The following is a 21,109-nucleotide window of genomic DNA, read 5'->3' as shown; positions in this document are numbered from 1 at the left end:
ACAGCGCAGCAGGCAGAGCCCCTCAGCCTCACTCCCCTCCCTCACCAGCTGGGCTGTGGAGCCAGAGCCCCTGCCCAGGGCAACGCCCAGTGGCCTCCCCTCGGAGGGGCTGGGGTGGGTGGGAACTCGTTTCCCGCCGCCCCCAGCCAAGCGGGCGAGCTGCCAGAGGGTACAGTGGTGCAGCCCTGGCCCCGGCCCTGCCCAGGAACGGGATGCCAAGGTGTTCCGAGCCCCTCCCTCTCCCCCCAGGCAGCCTGGTGAGCAGGTGCTGGGTACCACCAGGGGGCCACTCCCAGGGCTGGGATGGGCCAGAAGGTTGAAGCTTCCACGGTCCTCTGGACACGGGAGCCGGTTGGGCAGCTCTGCCTAAACCTGCCGTTTCCTTCCGGCTGACCCTCGTGGCCTTTGTCCACTCATTCACCAACCACTTACTGGGCGCCTACTCCGTGCCAGGAAAGCACCGAGGCCCCGGGGACGCAGCATGGTCCCAACTTTGGGAGATGACACTCCAGAGGGGGCCTGGCCATAACACATACAAAGATACAGGGGTTCAAAGGGGGCAGGGGAGGGAGGGAACACGAGGACAGTGGACAGCCTTAAAAAGAGAAGTGAGGAGTGTCTAAGAGCAAGATACTGAAGCGGAGACGAGGGAAGTGAGGATGTGGACCACGCAGGAATCTGGGGGAAGAGTGATCCTGGAGAGGGAAGAGAGAGCAAGGAGGCCCTGAGGTGGGACGTGCCCGGCGTGGGAACCGGAGAGAGAACAGCGGGCCTGCGCAGGCGTGCGCCCCCAGGGAGGACTCAGGGTCCAGAGTGGAGAAGTGACATGATCTGACCTCGTGATTAGATGCCTCTGGTGTGACCATAGACACGGCCAGGCCAGGACGGGCGGGGGGAGCAGATGAGGGGAGATGGGGCAGGGAGGGGCCAAGAAGGGACAGGATTCGGGGTGCACTTTGCAGACAGAGCCACTAGGACTCCCAGACAGACCGGCTGGCCAGAATGCCTCCGAGGTTTTGGTGCCGACAAGGGGAAGGCTGGGAAAATGAGGGGCTGACTTTCAGACGCGTTAAGCCTGTGCTGTTTAGAGACACCCAGGGAGAGCCAGTGAGTAGGCCATAGATCATGAGCCTGACGTGGTCAGCGCAGAGGCCGGCAGTGACTTTCGGCCTGCTCAGGGCTCACCAGGTGCCGCTTAAAGCCGAGGCTTTTGGGGAGGCGATGACCCCTGGGCTGGCAGCAGATCGTGCCCTCCCTGCCCTGATCTTAGCAGGGTCCTGTCCCCCACCCCAGACTGCGGCTGCCTCTGCATGTTCTGGGCCCTGGTGCAGCCCACCAAATCAGCAGCCATGGCTACCCAGCGGTGGGTGTGGTAGGGGGACAGGTCCTGCTCTTTGGCTGTCCCGAGAATATGGCTCAGCTGTCACCTGTGTGCCTTTACCTTGGACATGCTCTGCAGAGGCCCTCCACACCTCTCCCCTGGTCAGACAGGGGTCTCTGCCTCACCTCTGCTCACCTGTAGCACACCGTCCCCAGAGGGGAGACCTTCCTTCTTACCCACACCAGGCCTGCCAGCTCCAGTGGGAACCCCCAGGGTGCTCAGCTCCCGGGACATGGTGACATGGTGGAGACTGCTCGTCTGTTCCTCTGCTCCCTCCCATGAGCCACAGAGGCGGGGACTTCCCTGCATCCTCTCGGGGTATCCGGCGTCTCCGTGCAGGGTCAGCTGAACCAGACATCAGGGAGCATGTGTCCAGCCCCGAGGTAGTGAGCCCTCTGTCAGGGGCTCCAGCCCAGCTGAGCCAACACCAAGCCTTTTCCACGTGGAGCCCTGTTCCAAGAGTGAGGTGACCACGTGGGGTGCTGATGGTGGCTGAGCCCGGCCACCTCCATAGTGGCCTCCGTGGGCTGCGAGGGGCAGGATTTCAGGATCTCTGGGGTTCAAGTCCAGCCCTGAGAGCCAGGCTGTGCTGTGAGTGAGGGGTGGCCCTGGGCCAGGCTGGGTGAGTGTTTGTCAAGCCTGGGGTCTGAAGGGCTGGGGTGCTGGGCACTCTGCTTGCTCCTACCCTTCATCAAAATTCTCCTGCCACCTCTCCAGCAAATGGGCCTCCCCCACCCAGGTTTTACAGATGGGGAAACCGAGGCCCTGTTGGCTAAATACTTTAGCCAATACATAGCCTCGCCTGCCTCCAGCTGTCCCTCTTTGGCTTTGTCCTTCTTCTCAGTGGTCCTGCCTTGGTCCCGGTCTTTCCCCAGTGGACACAGCCACTTGGTTCTGGCCTTTCCCACCTCCCTCACTCTCAGTTAACTTCTCTGACCCCGAGTGTGCTGCTGCAGCCAGGTCTCCTCTTTCTGGGGCGTGGGACCCGTCGCTGGGCAGCTCTGGGACAGGTGGACAGTGACGTGGCCCAAGTTCTGTCCAGCTGCAACTCTGAGCACCCCGATAGCGGGGCTATGCCTCGTCCAGCCTCTCAGGGACCTCGGCCTCAGTGTAACCCAAATCCAGCCCCTGGATGCCCCCCACCCTGCCTGGTTTGGTCCAGCTCCTGCCATTGCTGCCCTGCTGGACTCTGGCCCTTCGTGCCCAGTGCAGCGCAGAGGGGCAGACCTTGGCCTCCCACCCGGACAAGGCTCAGCCTCTGCTGGCCTGGCCTCCTGCTCTCCCTCCCAGCCCCTTCAGGCCCCAGCCAGATCCTGTCCTTCCCCTGCTCTCAGCTTCCTAGGCTCTGGGACCAGGGATCCCATCCCCTCCACCGCACCATGCCCCAAGCCATTGACCCCTGCCCTGGCAGGCTCCAGTCCCCTACAAGCCTCCTGGCCTTGCTCCCTCTCCCAAGAATACCTTCACTCTATCTCCACCACTTACCCCACCCCTTGGGGCTCCCCGCAGGAAGCCATTTCCTCCCAGAAAGCCCTTTCCCCTACAGGATGTGACAAGCCCCCTTTTCCCTAGGCCCCTGCCCCTTAAGCAGGGTAACCTGGGTCTAAAGCTGGACTTGTGTCCCCCCTCCCCCCATGACTGTGGGGAAGGGCTTCGGATGGGTGCCTCCCAGGAGGTAAAATTTAAAGTACCCTGTTTTCTGGGCCTCACACTCTTGGAACCAGAACCCTGGGCCCCGGGAGTCCAGACCTGGTACAAGGGCTGTGTCCCCGTTTGGAAGTGGCTGAAAAGTGCCCTAGAGACCCTTCTGAAACAAGGGCGAGGTTCCAGAGGTTAGGTTCCCAGCGAACCCTCTTCTGCCGGGGGGCGGGGGAGGGGTCATCCGCTGCCCCTGCCCCTGGCCTCCTGACCTGAGTCAGAGGCCGCCTCCTGCTGCAGGATCAGGATCAGTGGGTTGGGGGGGCAGCGCCTTCTCCAGTGGGGCCACCAGGTGCCACTTGCATTTACGGCGCATCTATTCTGTGCCGTGCAGGGATGGCGTGTCCACACTCGCAGCCAACTCCCGCCTTCTCCCCGGGACCAGGAGTGGGGAAAGGTGGGGATTCTCCGGGCTCCGACGTCTTGACCCCCACCCCGCACCCAACCTCGAACTCCGAGGACGGCAGGCTGCGTCTGGGACCTCCGCATTGCAAAAGAAGTTGGGGGGATGGGCCCAGGGAGCCCGAGGAGGCGGGGCCAGGTTCTTTGGGAGGGGAGTCAAGGGGCGGGGTAGGATGGAAGGGGCGAGGCCCAGAGCCTCGGGCGGGGCCAGGTCGAAGGGGCGGGGCCGGCCGGCCGGGGCGGGGCACGGGGCCGGGGCGGGGCCAGACAGAAGGGGCGGGCACAGCTCCGGGCGGGACCTGGCTCTTGGCTACCCGCCGGGAGGGCGGGAACCTGGCGGCCCAGCCGGGAGCCGCCGCCGGGACGCAGGACCCGCGGGCTGGGAGCAGAGCCTCGGCAGGTAAGGCAAGGCAGCGGGGCGCGGACGGGCGGGGCGCGATCGAGTCTCCCGGGCTGGCTGGAGTCCCCGGGGCCGGGGTCCTCTCCGTAGGACGGGCGGGGTGCGGTCAGCTAAGCGCGCGCCGGGCCTGGCGGCGCCACTGCCCGAGGAAGCGCGCGGGTTCGGGGGTGCGCGGGGTGCACCCTGGAGGCCTAGGGGCGGGGGCCAAGGCGTCGCGTCTGTCCCGCGTCCCCCTAGTCCCTCTGGCCTCCGCTTCCCCAGGCCCCTGGGGCTCGCAGACCGCCGCAGGCCCCCATTACACGACCCACACTTCGCCGCCTCCGAAGGCCCGGGCGGGGAATTTGCTTCCACCTCCTCCCGGTCGTCCAAACTTTCCTTCCTCAGCCCGCGCAACGAAGGGTGGAGAAAAGCTGCCTGTTGGAGCTGACTCACACTGAAGTGTGAGTGACTGATAGCCCAGTGGCTCTGGGGGTGGCTGCGACTCTTATTCTGGGGGACAGCGAGTGTCAGAGAGTTGGGGGTCAGGGACAGCTGTCCTGCCACATGTGGGCCGGCCCCTCCCAGCAGCCCGGCTCTTTCCTGCTGCTCTGGGCCTCCGCTTCCCCTGGTGAAGTGCTGACAGCGCTCCCACTGGGGGTGTTGAGGGGGCCTGAGCCCCGCTGCAGAGCCTGGAGCTCACGCCCTCTGCCGCCCTGCTGGACCCTGAGGGCCTCACACGCTCTCTCTGTGCCTCGGTTTGCCCATCTGTCAACACTGACGACGTCCGTGCCTGCTGGTCAGGTGGTCATGCTGAGTAAAGGGCCCCTCTAAGTGACCCTGGCCTGGGGCGGGGTTCCGTGTGGGACCCCTGGGATTGCCAAGTCGAGGACACGCATGTGATCTTGCTGATGAGGCAGGTAACCAGGCCCTAGCACAGAGGGGGCTCAGGAAATGTTACTTGCGGTGATGATGATGTGTAGAATTTTTTCATGACAGTTTGACAGCCAAGGGAGCATGGCAAGTCCTGCAGTCAGCGTAGATTTCCGGGTTTAAGTCTAGCCCGGCATTGACTTCAGTGTAACCCTGGGTCGGCCCTCTGCCCTCTCTGGCCCAGGCTCTGCGAGACCAGAGGATGGGGCTGGGCTCCATTATCTCCTGGCTGTCCTCCCACTGTGTCCGATACCCAGGGCACCCACGCAGAGGGCCCTCTGGGAGTCAGGGCTCCACTCCAGGTAGACCAGGAGGCCAGGATGGGGGCTCCAAGGTGAGAATTCTGTCAAATTCCCCTCCCTCCCCCCTCCCCCAGCCACCACTCCATTACTTGGCTCTGTGCCCCGTATTGGAGCACACCCTGGCCAGAGGGAGCAGGCAGAAGGACAGATGGGTAGATGGCCCAGGCTAGTCCCTGTTGGCCATCAGGAAAGAGGGGTGCTGACAGAGGGCCTGGCCTTTCTGGGAGTCCCTCAGGCCTGCAGAGTCAGGGAGGAGCCCAACAAGGAGGCCAGCCTGGGAGAGATAGGAGGGTGGGCGGCTCCAAACCTCCCTTGGCCCTTCCTGTTCACATGGACAGAGGAAAGTGAGATGCTGAGTCAGCCCCCACCATCCCTCCCCCGACATGGATGCCCGCGAGCTTGCAGGCCTACATGGGGGAAGCCTGAGGGAGCACAGAGAGACACACAGAGGGGCTGGGTTCTGCCTTTGAATCCGGCTGCCACCATTTACTAGCTGTGTGAGCTTGGCCAGGGGGCTTCACACTGCGGAGCCTCAGTTTCCTCATCTGTAAAACGGGCGTAGTGAACCACTTTCTGCCTTACAGGTGGTTTTGAATGTCCAGGGGCTGGTGGTGGCACATGACTGGTGTTCAGTAACTGTGAGCCACTGTGGGGCTTTCCCTGGCCCTCAGGGATGGAGAGCAGGGATAGCTGGGCCACCTCTGCTTGGGAGTGGGGGTGCGGCTGGGCCTGGAGAGATCTGGGGCAAAGGACAGGCTCCTAGGTCCCTGCCCGCTTGGGTCTCATGGCAAAGACCAGAGTCTCTTAGGAGTGGCCGGGCTCAGGGAACCACCTGGGTCCTCCTGGTTTCTGTCCTTGAAGCTCTATCATGGGACACCAAGGGTCAGTGACTGGAAGGCCCCACTCTCCCCTCATTGGCTGGCTAATAGATGGCCTCAGTAAGACCTGGGCATGCACATATGTGGTTCTCTAATAACCCCAGGTAGCGTGGTCAGCAGTCGGCAGCCCGGCTGAGGGAGGTGGGCGGCAGGTGGCCAGTGAATGTAGGGTTTGCAATCAGAAGGAGGGCTCTCTGAGCCATGCAGACAACCATGAAGGTAGGGAGAGACTGAGCCAGAGGCTGGCAGCGGGGAGGGTGGCAGACCAGTTTGACCAAAGTGGCCTGGTGTGCACCGGATGTGGTGGGAGTGTGGATGGGGGCATGGAAGAAAGTGCACAGGGGCCTAGGCAGGGAGAGGGGGCTGTCAGGACGCTGAAATCCTACCCACAGGTAGGTGGCCTGTCTCCAAAAGTCCTCTGGATCTCTCCAGTGGCCCTGACCAGTCATCCAAGGGCTGGGGACAGTCCCACATGTGGGCCGCTTAAGTCCCAGAGGCGGGGAGGGGGAGCATTCTGTGCTCTTTTTAGCCTCAGGCAGGCAGGCTCAGCAGCGCCCACCTCCTGGTCCTTGCCTGCTGGCCTCCGGGAAGGGTGTGGGCTCGGTCGCTGAGGCAGTGGCCTGGGGAGGTTGGCAGGGCCTGAGGGGTTGGCAGGGCACTCTCGTGGTGCCTCCTTACCACCCCTGGGCCTAGGCACCGGAGGGCAGCCAGGATGATGCCGAGAGAAATGGAGCTGCCTCTCAGCCACGGCCAGGAGACCTGAGCCTCCTTAGTGAATTACACTTCTCCACCCTCAAGTGATAGAAGCCCCTGGCTCTGGGCCACACTGAAGGATTTGGGCTCGGGGGCCAGGCTCCTGAGCTGCCCTTGAACTCCAGGCGCCATCCCAGTGAAGTGCAAAACAAGGCTGGGCCCTCATCAGGGAGGGGGCCTCACGGCGCTTGAGGTCCCCCCACTGCCTTGCTTCTCCCTGGGCAGCAGAACTTCTGAGGTTCCAGCTTTGGGGCCACCTGCAGGTTAGCCCCTGCCTGTCCCCGTCCCAGGTCATGAACCACGCTGGAACTTGCTGGCAGGCCTGGCGCTTCTTTCACCCAGTCCCTAGGTCCAGAGGCGACTGATCCTTGGCCCCCGTGGGCTAGGCACAGTGGGTTCCAGTGCTTCTTGCCTGCTGGCTTCTGGGAAGGGTGTGGGCTCGGCGGCCGAGGCACTGGCTTGGGGAGGTCGGCGGGGCCTGAGGGGTTGGCAGGCCACCCTCCTGGTATCCGTACTCCTTCCCCTGCAGCTGTGCTGCGATTCTGAGAAGTGCCCTCTGCTTCCTTGTGAATCAGATGTTTATTGCATGCTGGCTGAGCCCAGGGTAGGGGCGGCCCACTGCCAACCACGTTCCAGGCTGCTGGTTGGGGTGTGGGGTGTCTGCCTGCTGGAACCTGCAGAGGCAGGGGAGGTCCCTGTCCCCAGGAGCTGCCAGGCTGACGGGTGAGCGCTCCAAGTTGGCTCCATGCCTGCTGGGAGGAGGGTGGGCTGCCCCACGGCTGGGGGCTGAGCTAGCCCAGGGAAGGCTTCCCAGGGGCTTCTTGGAGCCAGCACAGCTCCTCCCAGGAAGTAGTGGGGGGGCCGCATTCCCAGCGCTGGAGCAGCCTGTCCCCTTCAAGTCTCACTGACTCTCTGGACTTCAGGTCCCTCCTTGTGAAATGGGGTTAAAAACAGTTATAACTCATGGTGTCCTCGGAAAAGTTAAATGAGATGCCGCAGAGGAGCCCTCACTGTGGGATCTTAAGCCCTGTCCCAGGCTGGGGCCTCCCTGCCCTTGACCCTGCAGCTCCATTTGGGGGATTTCCTCTAGCCTTGCCCAAGGGGATGTTGTAATCTGGCAACATCGTGCTGTGGCACTAGAGAGCTCTGTGTCCTCATACCCCGGCTGCCCCTGTGGCCCTAGCCCTCACTGCTCGCTGCCCCCTGCAAGGTGATGTGAGGTCAGGGGTCGACCTAGGGGCCTGGAATACCAGGGTAGGCCTTGGCTTGACCCCAAAGCCTTGGGAGCCAGAGGCAGCACCCACAGTCCACTTAGGGCCCTGGCTGGGCGCCTGGGCCCGTGCCACCCCACTCCGAGCTCTGCTCCTGGGGCAGTGGTGGGTGCCCTTCAGAGAGCTGCTGCCCCCAGACCTCTGCTCCTCTCGTCCATGCTGGGTGCCCTGCGTACCCAGCCCAGGGCCAGGCGTGGACAGGTAGCAGCTCAGCCTGTCTGGCCCACCCTGCCACTCTCTCCCTCGGAAGCAGTTTAATAAAAGGCATCAGTGTCTGTCCTGCTGGGTGCTCAGGGACGCTCCCTGGCCCCGCCCCTGCTTCCTGGAGCTAGGTGCCTTCTACAAGCCCCAGCCCGTTCCCTGGTCACCTTGTCTACCTGTCTGCTTCTCCCTGCCCAGCCGGGGACTCATGAAGGACAGGGACACAACTGAGTGCCCTTGCCCAGCGGTGCCCACGTGGGTCTGGCCCAGAAGAGGGACGACGCCCTGTAGAGCATCCCAGGAGCTCCCACAGTCCCGAAGCCCGGCGTGTTTACCTCCTGCTTCCACATCAGAGACACAGGTGCCCTGTTTTCCTGGAAGGAGTCTGCCGCCCGGCTGGTGACGTTTCCAGTCAGGTCACAGTGGGTGGCTGTGCTCTGGCCTTGTGTGAACCCCTCCAGGTTTCGGTCACGGCCCCCGGCTGTGGCCTCCCGCAGCCACGGCCCCTGATAGTCACCACTGCGGTCACCTGGTCTCAGGGGCCCCAGCAGTGGTTCAGACGGGGAGACAGGCGGGGAGTCTGGGGCGCTCCACCCTGCGTGGAAGCTGTTCCTTTCTCCGTGGCTGTTCCTTCCTAGAGACACACGCTGGGGCCAAGATTGGGGTCAGCCCAAGCACCCCTGACCCACCGGCCACAGCGGAGACCTGGTCTTTGGGTCCCAGAGACCCAGTGCCCTAGATGGGGCCTGGCAAGATTAGGTCTGCCACCAGTAGGAGAGTGATGGGGAAGGAGCCAGAAAAGCGGGCCTGGGAGTCCTGCGTGGGCAGGTGGGAGGGGGAGGGAGGCATGCCAGGAAACTCACCTCATCTCCTGAGGAATGTCCTCCGTAACCCCAGCTGCTTCCTCTCCTCCTATTTGAGGCCAGAAAAGGAAGACCCTTTCTCAAGGGGCATAAGCCGCTGGCACAGAGCCGCTGGGCCCCCTGATGGCCAGGCAGACACAGTGCTGGGGGCCGGGCCCTGGCAGGCAGGTCAGTGATCAGCTGGTGGGTTTGACCACGGCGGGCAGAGGACGGAGTGGCCGCGTCCCCTGCCCTCAGCACAGGACGAGAGGCGGCTTCCCGTTGCCATCGCCACCTGGCCCGAAACCTCTAGGAGCGCGGGGTGGCCGTTGGCTGCTGGGCGGGATCCACGGTAGTGCCCGGCTGTGAGCTGGATGCACGAGGGGGCCTCGGAGCCCCCAGGGTCAGCGCCAGGCCACCACAGCCTCCCCGCTGGCCCACCGCGATCTCGGCGGGGCCGAAGGCACTTGCGGATAGAGCCTCAGCCTCCCGCAGGAGCTATCGCCACCACGTACCCCCCAGCCCCCATCTCGGGAGCTTGTCAAAGCTGTGCTGCAGCCCCACTGACCAGCCGGGCCCCACGAAGTCCTCCCCCAAACCCCCACCTCCTGACTCCTCTGGACTCTCACCCGGGGGGAAGGATATGCTGCTCCAGGGGACCCCACCCTGGCACTTCGCTGCACCAGGGCTGGGGCCCCCAGTGCCGGCTCCTTGCCACACAGGGGAGCTGCTCAGGGGTGGGCCACGGGGGCAGGAGACTCTGGAATCACTTCCCTTCGGGGCCTCACCAGGACCCAGCCTAATCTGGTTCCAGACCTTGGGCTGCAGCTGCCAGAGGAGGCCGACGCCTGGTCCTTCTGTCAGAGGAGGTGTCCCGGACCTGAGGGTGGGGTAAGGGGGAGCCCCAGGCTGCACACAGGGCCCGGGTTCTGGCCCAGCGGGGCCTCAGCGCCGGTGGCCCTGGTGTCCACTTGCTATAATGGAGTGAGGCATGGAGCCCATCCCTGAGTTGCCCAGCCATCCTGGGGCTCCTGGGCACCAGCCTTGGAAGGTCTGCCACCTGGGACGGGAGCTCTCTGAGATCAGCCTTCCGTTCTCTTGAGAATGTGACCAGGAGGGTGAAGTTCTGTGGTCAGTGGTGGCTGTGCCTGCTCTGGGGGCAGGAAGTCACTGGGGAAGGAAGAGTGTTGAGAAAGAGACCCCCCCCCCCCGCCCCGCACACACACAGGACCTAGGAGGCCCTGCCCCAAGCCCAGGGCTCCTGCCAGCCGGGCACCAACAGGTAGTTGTTCCAGAGTGAGGCCTTGGGAAGCAGGAGGGGACGGCCCCACCCCAGTGGCCTCCGTGTTGATGTACCTGCCGCCTGGAGGACCTGCATGGGCCCTTCCTCACAGGCAGCCGCAGGCACAGCCCTGCAGAGGCAGCAGGCACCTCCTCGCCCTGCAGGGGGGCGGCCCCCAAGAATGGTGTAGGAGGTGCCATTTGGGGTAGGGCCTTCTTGGGGTGGGAGCAGGAAGAGGGCAGGAGGGGCCAGGCTGAGAGGTCAGGCATGGGAGGGTTTTTTTTAAAATAAATTTACTTATTTATAAATTTATTTATTTATTTGTTTATCGTGGGCTGTGTTGGGTCTTCGTTGCTGTGCACGGGCTTTCTCTAGTTGTGGCTAGCGGGGGCTACTGTTGGTTGCGGTGCGGGGTCTTCTCATTGTGGTGGCTTCTCTTGCTGTGGAGCACGGGCTCTAGGTGCACAGGTTTCAGTAGTTGTGAGACGTGGGCTCAGTAGTTGTGGCTCGCGGGCTCAGTAGTTGTGGCACACGGGCTCAGTAGTTGTGGCTTGAGGGCTCTAGAGCGCAGGCTCAGTAGTTGTGGCGCGCGGGCTCAGTAATGGTGAGACGTGGGCTCAGTAGTTGTGGCTCGTGGGCTCTAGAGCTCAGGCTCAGTAGTTGTGGCGTGCGGGCTCAGTAGTTGTGGCTCGCGGGCTCTAGAGCGCAGGCTCAGTGGTTGTGGCGTGTGGGCTCAGTAGTTGTGGCTCGCAGGCTCTAGAGCACAAGCTCAGTAGTTGTGGCACATGGGCTAAGTTGCTCCACGGCATGGGGGATCTTCCCGGACCAGGGCTCGAACCCGCGTCCCCTGCATTGGCAGGAGGATCCTTAACCACTGCGCCACCAGGGATGCCCCCATGGGAGGGTTTTGAGCAGGGGGGCTGGTTTGTGGTTTGAAAGCTCACTCTGGGGTCTTAAGACTGCCTCCTGCCCCCCACCGCACATACCCGCACCGCAGCAGGGGCTGTAAGGAGCTTGGGCAAAAGCAGGTGAAGCGGACCTGCAGGAGGGCTAGGTGTGCGGTGGGCGCAGGGGTTCAGCTGACCAGGGTGGAGTCAGTGACTCGCGCTGAGCGGCCGCCAGGGCCGGGGGAAGGCAGACGTGGGGTAGCACCCGCCTCTGGTCGTACTGACTCTGCCCTCCTCCCCCCGCACCCCCAGTCCTCATTGCTGGCTCTTCTGGCGACAGTGGTGTGACCCCATGGCTGTCTCCCTGGGGAGGGGGAGGGTGTCCCTATAGCACCGCGGAGCCGTGCCCCTCCCCCACCGGGTGCAGGCCGCCCCAGTCTGGTGGCAGGTGCCCAGCCAGGAGGAGGCCTTAGGGGCTGGCTCTCGGGAGCTTGACCCCTGGCTCTGCTGACCACCAGAAGCCACCTTTCCCCTGGGAGGCTTAGTTAGGCTGAGGGTTAGATGGGAGGGTTTGCCTTGTCCACAAGGGCCCCGCGGGCACTTTGCCTGTGGCGTCTGGGGAAGCTTTCTAAGGCTGCTGTGCCAGTGGAAGGGGGTGGGCCTGGAGGAAGGGAGCAGGGGGGATGTGCCTCAGCTGAGGCCCCCTCCTCCAACCCTGCACTGGGCTCTGAGGTCCCCTGAGGGCACCACGCCCCAGCCTGACTGTGGGGCATCGGGGTGTCCCGGGGTGACCTAAGCGTGCAGGGTGGGGACAGCACGAGGCGGTCAGGGAAGGCGTGCGAGCCGTCCGTCGTCGTGGCTGAGCGCCAACGGGGTGACGGCCTTGAACCTGAGACAGCCCAGTTGCCTTTGAGAGTTGCCTCCCAGCTGTGGCTGGGACAGCGGCCCAGAGAGAGGGGCCGGGGCGCAGGATCCTGCAGGACCCCCGGCCCTGGGAGGATGGCAGGATGGCTGGATGGAGACAGCCCTCCCCCACCCCCTCCTGTCCCCTGTCCTGTCTGTCAAGGCTGCCCAAGAGGGGCAGGAGAGCTGCGGCTGGGCCCCTTTCCCGCCATCCTGGGCCCACCGCCAGACCCTTCTCCTCGCTGGGCCCCTGAACAATGGGGCAGTGTGAGGGCGCCTGGGAACAGCCAGGCCAGCCAGGCCCCCTGTGGGCCCAGCTGAGGGGCTCGGAGGGGAGCCAGGGCCGTGAGTCATCCATCCAGCGCCTGGCCCAGGGCTCCCAGGCTGAGGAGGAACCGCGGTCTCCGTTCCCCACACCACACCGGCGGTGTGGCCACCGGGGGGCCGGCCTGCTCCTTCCCCCTTTTGCCCCTCTGTCCGTGCCTCTTCCTGCGGCCTCTCTCTGGCTCCCTCCCTTCTGGGTGTGTCTCTGTCCCCCTGCCTCTGTCCAGCCAGAGACCCAGGCCTGGGAGTGGCTGCGGCCTGCTCCCCCAGCCCCCATCCACGGCAGCCCAGCAGAGGGGCTGCCCCGTCACGGCCCCCACCCCCCAGCCTGCGGGGAACCCCAGGAAGTAGCCAGTGAGAGGGCAAGACCCTCCTGAGGCCAACTTAAAATTGACCGAGGAATAAAAGGTGAGCAAAAGCAGAAACAATGCAATAAAATAAAAAACTCAGAAAGTGAAGGTTAATCAACAGTGTCAAAGAAGAAAATGTTTGAAAACAGCCTAAAAATATTAACATGAGGGGGACTTCCCTGGTGGTTCAGTGGTTAAGACTCTGCGCTTCCACCGCAGGGGGCGCGGGGTTCGCTCCCTGGTCCGGGAGCTAAGATCCTACAGGCCCTGCGGCCAAAAAAAAAAAAAAAAAAAAGAAGAACATTAATGTAATGATAAAAGGGTAAAAATAAATGGATTAAGACTGAAGAGACACCGAAGCCTAAGATGCTGAAGTGAGAAGGAGGCAAGGGACCTTGTGGTATGGACTTGGCCTTAACAGGCTCCAGCCTGTGGCGGGGTGGGCAGGAGACCCAAACACTGCTGCACGCTTGGTGAACCAGGTTCCTAGGTGAGTGAGTGGCCCAGGGACCCCCAGAGGTATATGGAGGGGCTGAGATGCGGGGCCACACCTCAGGCCCCTGGGTCCTGATGCCCTTTGCCCTGACCCGGGAGCCCTGACTTGGTGAAATGCTGTAAGGTACTCAGGAACTTTCTGGTTCCTGTGGTCTGAGGGAGGCCACCATGGCACGAAAGATCCTAAAGAGATGAGTAAAGGAACAGATGCTACTGGTGTCAAGGTCAGTGCCCCTGGTGGCCTATCCTGGGATGCCCCAGCAGGTGGTTGCCAGCGTGCAGGGCTCGTACAGCTGCCCTGGCCTGGCGCCGGTGGACAGCAAGCGTCCCTGCAGCGTGCCTGTCAGGGCCAGCCTCTGGCCTCCACCCTCGGCTCCTGCAAGGAGCAGTGGGGCCAAGTCTCTCTGGATGCCTCCTCTCACCCCAACCCCAGGCCCTTTGCACAAGCTCTTTGCTACTCAAGACACTTTCCATGTGATCTTCTTGCTTGACTATGGCGTGCGGATGCTGGCTGATGTGTCACCCCATCTGGGTGGAAGCGTTGTCACAAGGATGTGAGTCAGAGGTGGCTGCCTCCCCAGCAGATCGGGAGCCCAGCTTGGATCCGGGGGTGAAGGGTGCGGCGTTTGCTGACAGGTGGCGATGCCCTGATGGCCTCCCTCTGTCCCAGTACCGGTGGCAGCGGTGAACGGGGCTCAGGGTGGGGGCTTGTGGCCGGGACAGTCTCCTGACCAGCTTGCCCTGGGCTCTGGGCATACGTGTAAAACACAAGCAGACTCTGAATTCACGAGGACAGGCTGGCATGTGCCCGCATCCCCAGGCCGTGTGTCCCACCCCCGTGTGCCGCAACCTTCCGGCCAGAGCCTGCAGCCCTCTTCTGGGCCGCTGGCTTCTCTGCCGGCTGGGAGCTGGCATTCTTCCTGAGAGCAGGCCCTGGGGCTCCTTCTCCTCCTCACGCCTCTGAGAGCCAGGCTCGGCAGGAAGTGCCAGGCTGCATGTGGCGGGTGAAGTGGCCCCGGCTCTGGGCCACATGGGCGGCGCTGGCTGTGTGGCCACTGCTGCAGCCCGCTCAGCCTCAGCTTCCTCATCGGGAGAGCAGGAGGCGCTGGGGACTGAGTGGACCGCGGGGGCTGACGGCTTGGCACTGGGCAGACATTCCTGGAGGGTGCCCCCTGCCCTGGCCCACTGACTTGGCCCTCCCGTCACAAGAGGTGGACCGTAGACAGGAAAGCGCCCCCAGCCTTCGTGACCCCCCTGCCTTGGCTTCAGCAAGTGGGGACGTGTCCCCACAGGATGTGACAGGTACACGTGTCCCCAGGAGGGCCTGGCTGGTGGTAGCCTGTGCTCCTGAGGCCTGGGGCTGGTGTCGGGGACCAGACCCTCCACTGAGGGCCAGACTCTGGAGTGCTGAGGAAGCCACGGTGACGTGACCCAAGGAGCACGCACGGTGGCCTCTGGAAAGAGGGTGGAGCGGGCTAGGTTTGGGGAAGTCCTGCCATCTGCGTGTTCCTCGTCTGCCGGGAGTGACCTCAGAGGAGACGGTCTGTCCCCTCCTGGGCGACCTGACAACGGGGCTCTGCCGATTCCAGCCCAGCCACACCCCCTCGGCCCCTGGAGGCTGGGCAGCCTGGTCTGCCTGGGGTTCAGCCCACCGGGCGCTCGGGGTGTGAGGGTGCGTCGTCCAGGCCCTGCACCTGCTCTGCCGGTGCCGGTTGCTGGTCGCTTTGCGGACAAGGCCAGTGAGAGCAGTGAGACCGGGAGAGGTCACTGCCGGGGTGTCCAGGCCTTGCTCAGTGGGTGGCAGAGCCCCCCGCGCTAGGCATCGTCATGGCAGCCAGAGGCCCCCCAGGGATGGAGCAGTGGGGGTCTTAGGGAGAGATGAACGGTTTCATTCAGTGAACCGGCTCCGTGATGGGACCCCACGCGGAGTCGGGAGTGTCCAGCTAACGAGGTGGGATCTGTTCATGCTGCAGGAGGTGCCCAGGCCAGCTTCGTGCTGGGGACACCGCAGGGGACAGACACGAGGAGTGGCTGTCACGTCACCCCCCATCGAGCTGTGTCGAAGGAGGGTCAGAGAGTCAACAGGCAGGCTGAAAACGCCGCAGTGTGGCCCTGCAGGTGGGCGGAGCCTACGCAGGAGAAGGGCAGGGGCTGTGCGCGTGCAGGTGGTGGGTCTGGACGTGGGGCGGAGGAGGCAGGGTGGGACCCAGGGGGAGGGAGATGTCGCTCCAGGCCGAGCACAGCACTGGGCAAAGGTGTCCGTCACCTCCGGGTGGAATTTTCAACCCTGCGAGCGTGGCTCAGATGGGGCCCAGTGGTGAGCGAGGAGGCGGAAATACTCGGGGCTCCGGACCCGCGGGGGCAGGATGGGAAGGTGTCGCCTGGCTCTGAGCAGGGGCGGCTCAGGCGGGCGCTCTCCCTTCCTGACGTGACGGCGATGACGGCGTGGCCGACGGAATCCCTGGAGTCGCCCTGCCCCCCAGCCACGCCCGGTGGCCCTCGGGACAGCCCCGCGCAGGAGCCGTGGGCCGCAAGGTTAGGACTGGGCCCATCCTGTCCCCAAGGAAGCCTGTGCCACCACCGCCGCGCCGTCCTGCCTACCGAGGTCGCGCGGCGGAGCAGCCCTGTCCTGGGGGGCGGGGCTGGGAACCTGCGGTGCCGCCGGCTGTGATGGGCAGCAGCGAGCAGCCACGGGCGGGCGGGCGAGGGGCCCGGAACGCGGGGGTGGACCCGCCCACACGTCAGCACTCTGGAGAGCTTCTTCCTCAAGCAATTAAAAGGTGGAAACTTGTCAGTGTCATGGTGAACTGAAGTGTGAATCCCGGACCGCCTCTGCTGGCTTGTGGTTTGAGACGAGAGAGTGACGGGGCTAACCTACGCTTCCCCCAGACCGACCCCTACCCGCCGCGGCCGTACCCAGGGACAGGGGCCCTGGGCCTGGAGCCCCTGCCCAGCCAGCCTCCCTCCCACCCACAGGCCGCTCCTTCCTGGCCAGGCCCCGAGCTCCCTCCTCCCCGGGGCTCTCTGCTGAGTGTGCCCCGCACCTGGCCTGGGGTGTGCCGCGGCCCCGACTCTTTGAGGGGCCCCAGCCCTGCTCCCCAGGCTAATCCAGCCCTCGACCCCGGCCCTTGAGAGAGGCTGCCCTGTTTGGGAATGTTTGCTAGAGGCAGAGACGGCAGGCCTGGAGAGGAGGGCCCCAACTTGCTAGGGGGCGGGGTGGGGGGCATCCAGGGATACGTGGGCTTTACGAGTCCTCTATGGGGACAGAGCTCGAGGGCCGAGGGTCCCAGGGTAGAAACCCCATTTGGCCACCACCCTCCGAAGCCCAGGCTCCACGTGGGCAGCTGTGCACGTGGGCCTCTTTCCGCACTTACCCTAATTCCCTTTGCCGCCGACACCGGAGTGGCTGGACTGCCTCTCGCCTCCACCCTGGGTAGCCCTGAGGAGCCCCTGGGGGCCTCCTAGACCCCAGCACACTGCTGTCTTCGGGGGATGCTGGCCTGTTCTCTGTTTTGCAATGAGCAGACGCCAGTGCTCACCCAGTGCTGGCCGGCGGCTTACCTCACCAGGCGGGGGTCCTGGGGCCGTGGGACTTTGCTACAGCCACTGGGCATCAGTTCTTGGTGGGGGTCAGATGAGTGCTTCCCTCTGGCTCTGAGGTCCAGGCATGCGCTGGTATAGCCACATCAGGGGTATGGCCGTGCGTGTAGATGTGACGCTGAACCCATCTGTCTACCCATCCATCGGGCTCTCGGCCCCTTCTGTGGACCAGGCACTGGGCTCTGGGGATTCAGTGGGACCCAGGCCCATGGGGAGTGCTAGGGATACATACACATGTGACACCCTGGTGGGCAAGGCTGTGCCCTTGACTTGGAGGTTGCAGAGGAGGGGGTGAGGTTCTAGGTGGTTCTGTTTTCAGAGGATGAGGGAGCGTCTGTTGGAGAGGATATCGTTTCCAGGTGGAGGAGATTGCACCCGCTCAGAGTGGGGCACGGTGGTCCTGTGTGACAGGCCCGGAGTCGAGGGCTCAGGGCAGCAAAGCAGGGGCCAGACCCCATCCACTCGGCCAGGGAACCAGCCTGGCCTCTGCTTCGTGGTGGAAATGGCCGGACGGTGCCAAGGAAGGGCTGGCCAGGGGTGGGAACCAGGGTCAGGAGGTGGGCCCAGCCAGTCTGGTGGGTGTAGGCTGGGGGTGGCCTGCGACCCCGTGCACGGGGAGGGCGGGAGGTGGTGAGGCTGTGGAAGCCCACTCACATGTACCCTATCCAGCTGGATGCCCGCGGGGGGCCTCACACAGAGCGAGCCTCACCCTGCTGGCACGCCCAGGACTTCAAATTGACCGTGAGGTCATCCAGGGGAAGAACTTCGGCGAGTCCCCGTGTGAAATAGTTTCCCACGGCTGCCCTAACGAAGTACCACGAGCTGGGGGCTGAAGAAAACAGAAATTCATTCTCACAGTCCTGGGGCCAGACTCCAAAATCAAGGTGTCGGCAGGGCCGTGCTCCCACGGGAGGCTCCAGGGGAGAATCCCCCATTGCTTCTTTGTCTTCCAGCTTCTAGTGGAAGACAAAGAAGCAATGGCAGCCCTCGGCCTCCTTGGTCTATGGCCACATCACTCCAATCTCTGCTTCTGTCTTCACATCACCTTCTCCTCTGTGTCTTTTCTCTCTCTCTTTTTATTTTTAAGTTTAAGGCACACAGCATGATGGTTGATTTGCATATATTGTGAGATGATTACCACAATAGGTTCAGGTAACATCCATTTTCTTATACAGAGACAATAAAAAGAAAAGAAAAGAGGGAAAAAAATGTTTCCTTGTGATGAGAACTCTTAGGATTTACTTTCTGTACAACTTTTCCCGCATATCATACAGCACTGGTGGCTACAGTCACCGTGTTGCAATTCCACCCCCAGGACTTATTTATTTCATAACTGGAAGTTTGTACCTTTTGACCACCTTCCTGCAATTCCTCCTCCTTCCACCCTCCGCCTCTGGTAACCACAAGTCTGATCTCTCTTTGAGTTTTTTTTCCCCCTTCTCTTTTGTCTGTTATAAGGATGCTTGTTGTTGGATTTAGGGCCCATCTGGCTAAACCGTGGTGAGATCCTTAATTACATGTGCAAAGATCCTTTTTCCAAATAGGGTCATGATCATAGCTCCCAGGGACTAGGACTTGGACGTACGTCTCTGGGGGCCCCCATTCAGCCCACTACACTGGGTGACCATGACCAGGACCCTGCCCTCTATGCCACCCTCTCTCTCTGCCCAGCTGGATGGTACCCGGGACCAAATTCCCGGGAATCCTTGCAGCCCTGCGCAGGAAGGCAGGTTACAGCACCTGTGCAGAGACGAGTGCGGCTCAGAGAGGGGAAGGGCTCCTGGCCCTGGCCCGGGAGGGTGGGGACTAAGTAGGTGGGTCCCAGGCTGGCTGTGGGTGGCCCTGGGCCCTTTGTGAGGGACTGATGCAAAGCGTCTTATTTTGAGAGCTTGAGGTTTTCACGAGTGGAGATGCCAGCCACCCTTCCCTGGGCTGAGCACCCTCCCTGAGCCTGGCAGGCCCTCCTTGGCATGAAGGTGACAGGTGGGCACCGGACGGGGCACAGGGCTCTGGGAGGCCGTGGCAGACACTGGGCTGGGGTTCCCAGCGGCGTGGTTCCAGTCTCCACACCGCTGTTCCCTGGCCATCGGCCCGGCCAGTGCCCTGCTCTTTGAACCCTAGCGTCCCCAGGGTCGCCGCAGGTGAGTGGGCTGTGAGCATCAGGGTGGGGCAGGCTCCATGGCCTGCTGCAGAGGTGGTGGGCATTTGCCTGGGCTTTTGCCTGGCTCCAGAGCAGGCTGAGGACCCCAGGAACCCAGAAGCTTCTCCCTTCCTCCTTTTCAGGCCGACTCTTGGCCCCTGCCCGCCGCTGTCTAGTCCCACCCACCCTGCTAAGTGTGCTGCCTCTGGCATGCTGGGTGGTCCCCAAGCCTGGAACTTAGAGGCAGCCACCCTGGGAGCCGGGAGGGGGGGGGGGAGGAGCTGCACCTTGGGGAGGGTGGGGTGGAAGACCAGAGCTGCCGAGGGCAGGGACCCCAGCTCCACACATCTTGCTGCTTGGGGGCTGGTTATTCTCAGCACAGTGTGAGAGGTCGTGGAGCTGCCACTATTGAAGCAGGGGCCCTGAATGTCCTCTGTTTGAGGAATGTGAATCGCTGCGTTATTTGCTGCAGGGATGAAATGCTGCCTCCGGAGATGGGAGGCCACAGGGAGGAACAGAGGCCTGGACTGGCGGGGCCTTCAGAGGTCACAAAGCAGCCCGGGAATCCTGACCTCAGACTCCCAGAGGGAATAGGGTTGGGGCAGGAGCCGACGCAGGTCTGACTTCCACGGAGACCCCCGTTCCTCTGCTCGGGCTGTGACTGCCCCTACGGCATCTTAGTGCTGAGCCAGGGCTCCAGCGGGTGTGGCCCTCTGCCTACTCCACCTCTGCTGTGGGTAGTGCTTGGTGGCCCTTCTCAGGCAGGGGCAAGGGGAGGCTGTGGCTCCTGGACCCCAGGCGTCCTGATCCATCCTTCTGTCTCTCCAGCGAGGGATGTGATGTCCCAGGGAAAGCCGGCCGCTCTCGGTTCCGGGCAGTTCTCATCTGCAGGCCTGTACCCACACCCTCCCCCTCCCCCCCTGCCGCCCCCCCCAGCCTCCTCCGGCTCTGGCCACTTGCTGCCCGGACTTTGACTTCCTCAGGCCACCCCTGCCCCAGCAAACTCCTTCTCAGTCAAACCCGGCCCCTCGTCTGGAGGCCTCCCCCGATCCAGTGCCTGCTGGGCACCTCCTCTGGACCTCACGGCCCCTTGAAGCCCCTGCCCTGTCCCACAACGGCTCCACTGGCTTGTCCTGGCCGCCCAAGCCCCAGGGGCTCCTAACCCGCTATTTTATCTCAACCCTCAGCACCGATGAAGAAACTAAGGCTCAGAGAGGCTAAGTCAGTAGCTTGAGGCCCACAGCTGGCAGAGGATAGAGGTGGGTGGGGTGCCCAGCTGAGTCGACTGGGGGCCCTCTCCCCACTCCGGGCAGGCTGTGAAGGGGAAGGGCAGGGGGCCCCACTGAACCTCCCCCTTGCCACCACCCGTCCATCTGTTGTGGTCAGCTTTCTCCTGAAGGCACGGCCTGCCCACGGCCACCGAGGACACTGAGGCCGACACAGGCTGCGGAGGCCAGGGTCCCGCCCTGAGGACAGCTCGTACACAAAAGGCCCAGCTCCCCATCCTCCAGGAGACAGCAGGTAGTCTCACACCCCAGACTGGCCCCCGGGTGGTGCGGGGGGCTTGGCAGGGGTCCGGGGCTGTGCACACAGTGGGAGATGGAGGCCCCGAGCCCAGGGCCGGACTCCCTCAGGCCCCGACACTCAGGGATGTGGACTGACTAGGCGCTGGCACAGCCGGCTGTGGGGCTATGCCCTGGGAAAGCTGGCAGGCAGGACGAGGCCTTTGTAATGCCCGAGGACCCTGTAGTCTGCGGCCTCTGTCACCCTCAAATCCTGCGTGGCGTGGCCCCAAAGCACTGCTTCCTCCGGCTGGTTTTGTCCTCCCTGGGTGAGGTGTGACCTTGAGACCCAAGCTCAGGGGAGGAGAGGCAGGGGCCCTGGGGGCTCAGCACCAAGCAGCCTGGGCTTGAATCCCTGCTCCCAGCTTCCTGGCTGTGGCCCCGGGCGGGGGAGGAAGTCCGGCTTGGTGGGGCAAAGCAGGCTTGGGAGGGACCCAGTCAGGGGTTGTAAGTGCTTTTTTTTTTTTTTTTTTTGTGGTAGGCGGGCCTCTCAGTGTCGTGGCCTCTCCCGTTGCGGGGCACAGGCTCC

General features: G+C 63.4%; 1 protein-coding gene across 3 annotated transcripts in view; it reads left to right on the top strand.

Moving 5' to 3' along the window:
- Positions 1 to 3,806: 3,806 nt before the first annotated feature.
- The window catches only part of SH3BP2 (SH3 domain binding protein 2), a 36,577-nt gene continuing 19,274 nt past the window's right edge, over positions 3,807 to 21,109 (top strand). The window contains exons 1-2 of one of the 3 annotated variants that reach the window (XM_055086262.1): positions 3,822 to 3,881; positions 8,394 to 8,556. The gene's annotated coding sequence lies outside the window, so the exon portion shown is untranslated. Of the gene's footprint in view, positions 3,882 to 8,393; positions 8,557 to 20,033; positions 20,540 to 21,109 lie in introns of those variants that run through there. The other 2 variants (XM_028492425.2, XM_055086263.1) reach the window with 2 other exon arrangements.

The sequence above is a fragment of the Physeter macrocephalus genome, chromosome 7, assembly GCF_002837175.3.
Source record: "Physeter macrocephalus isolate SW-GA chromosome 7, ASM283717v5, whole genome shotgun sequence".
In the NCBI taxonomy this organism is placed as follows: domain Eukaryota; kingdom Metazoa; phylum Chordata; class Mammalia; order Artiodactyla; family Physeteridae; genus Physeter; species Physeter macrocephalus.
This window is presented reverse-complemented; position numbering and strand designations above follow the sequence as displayed.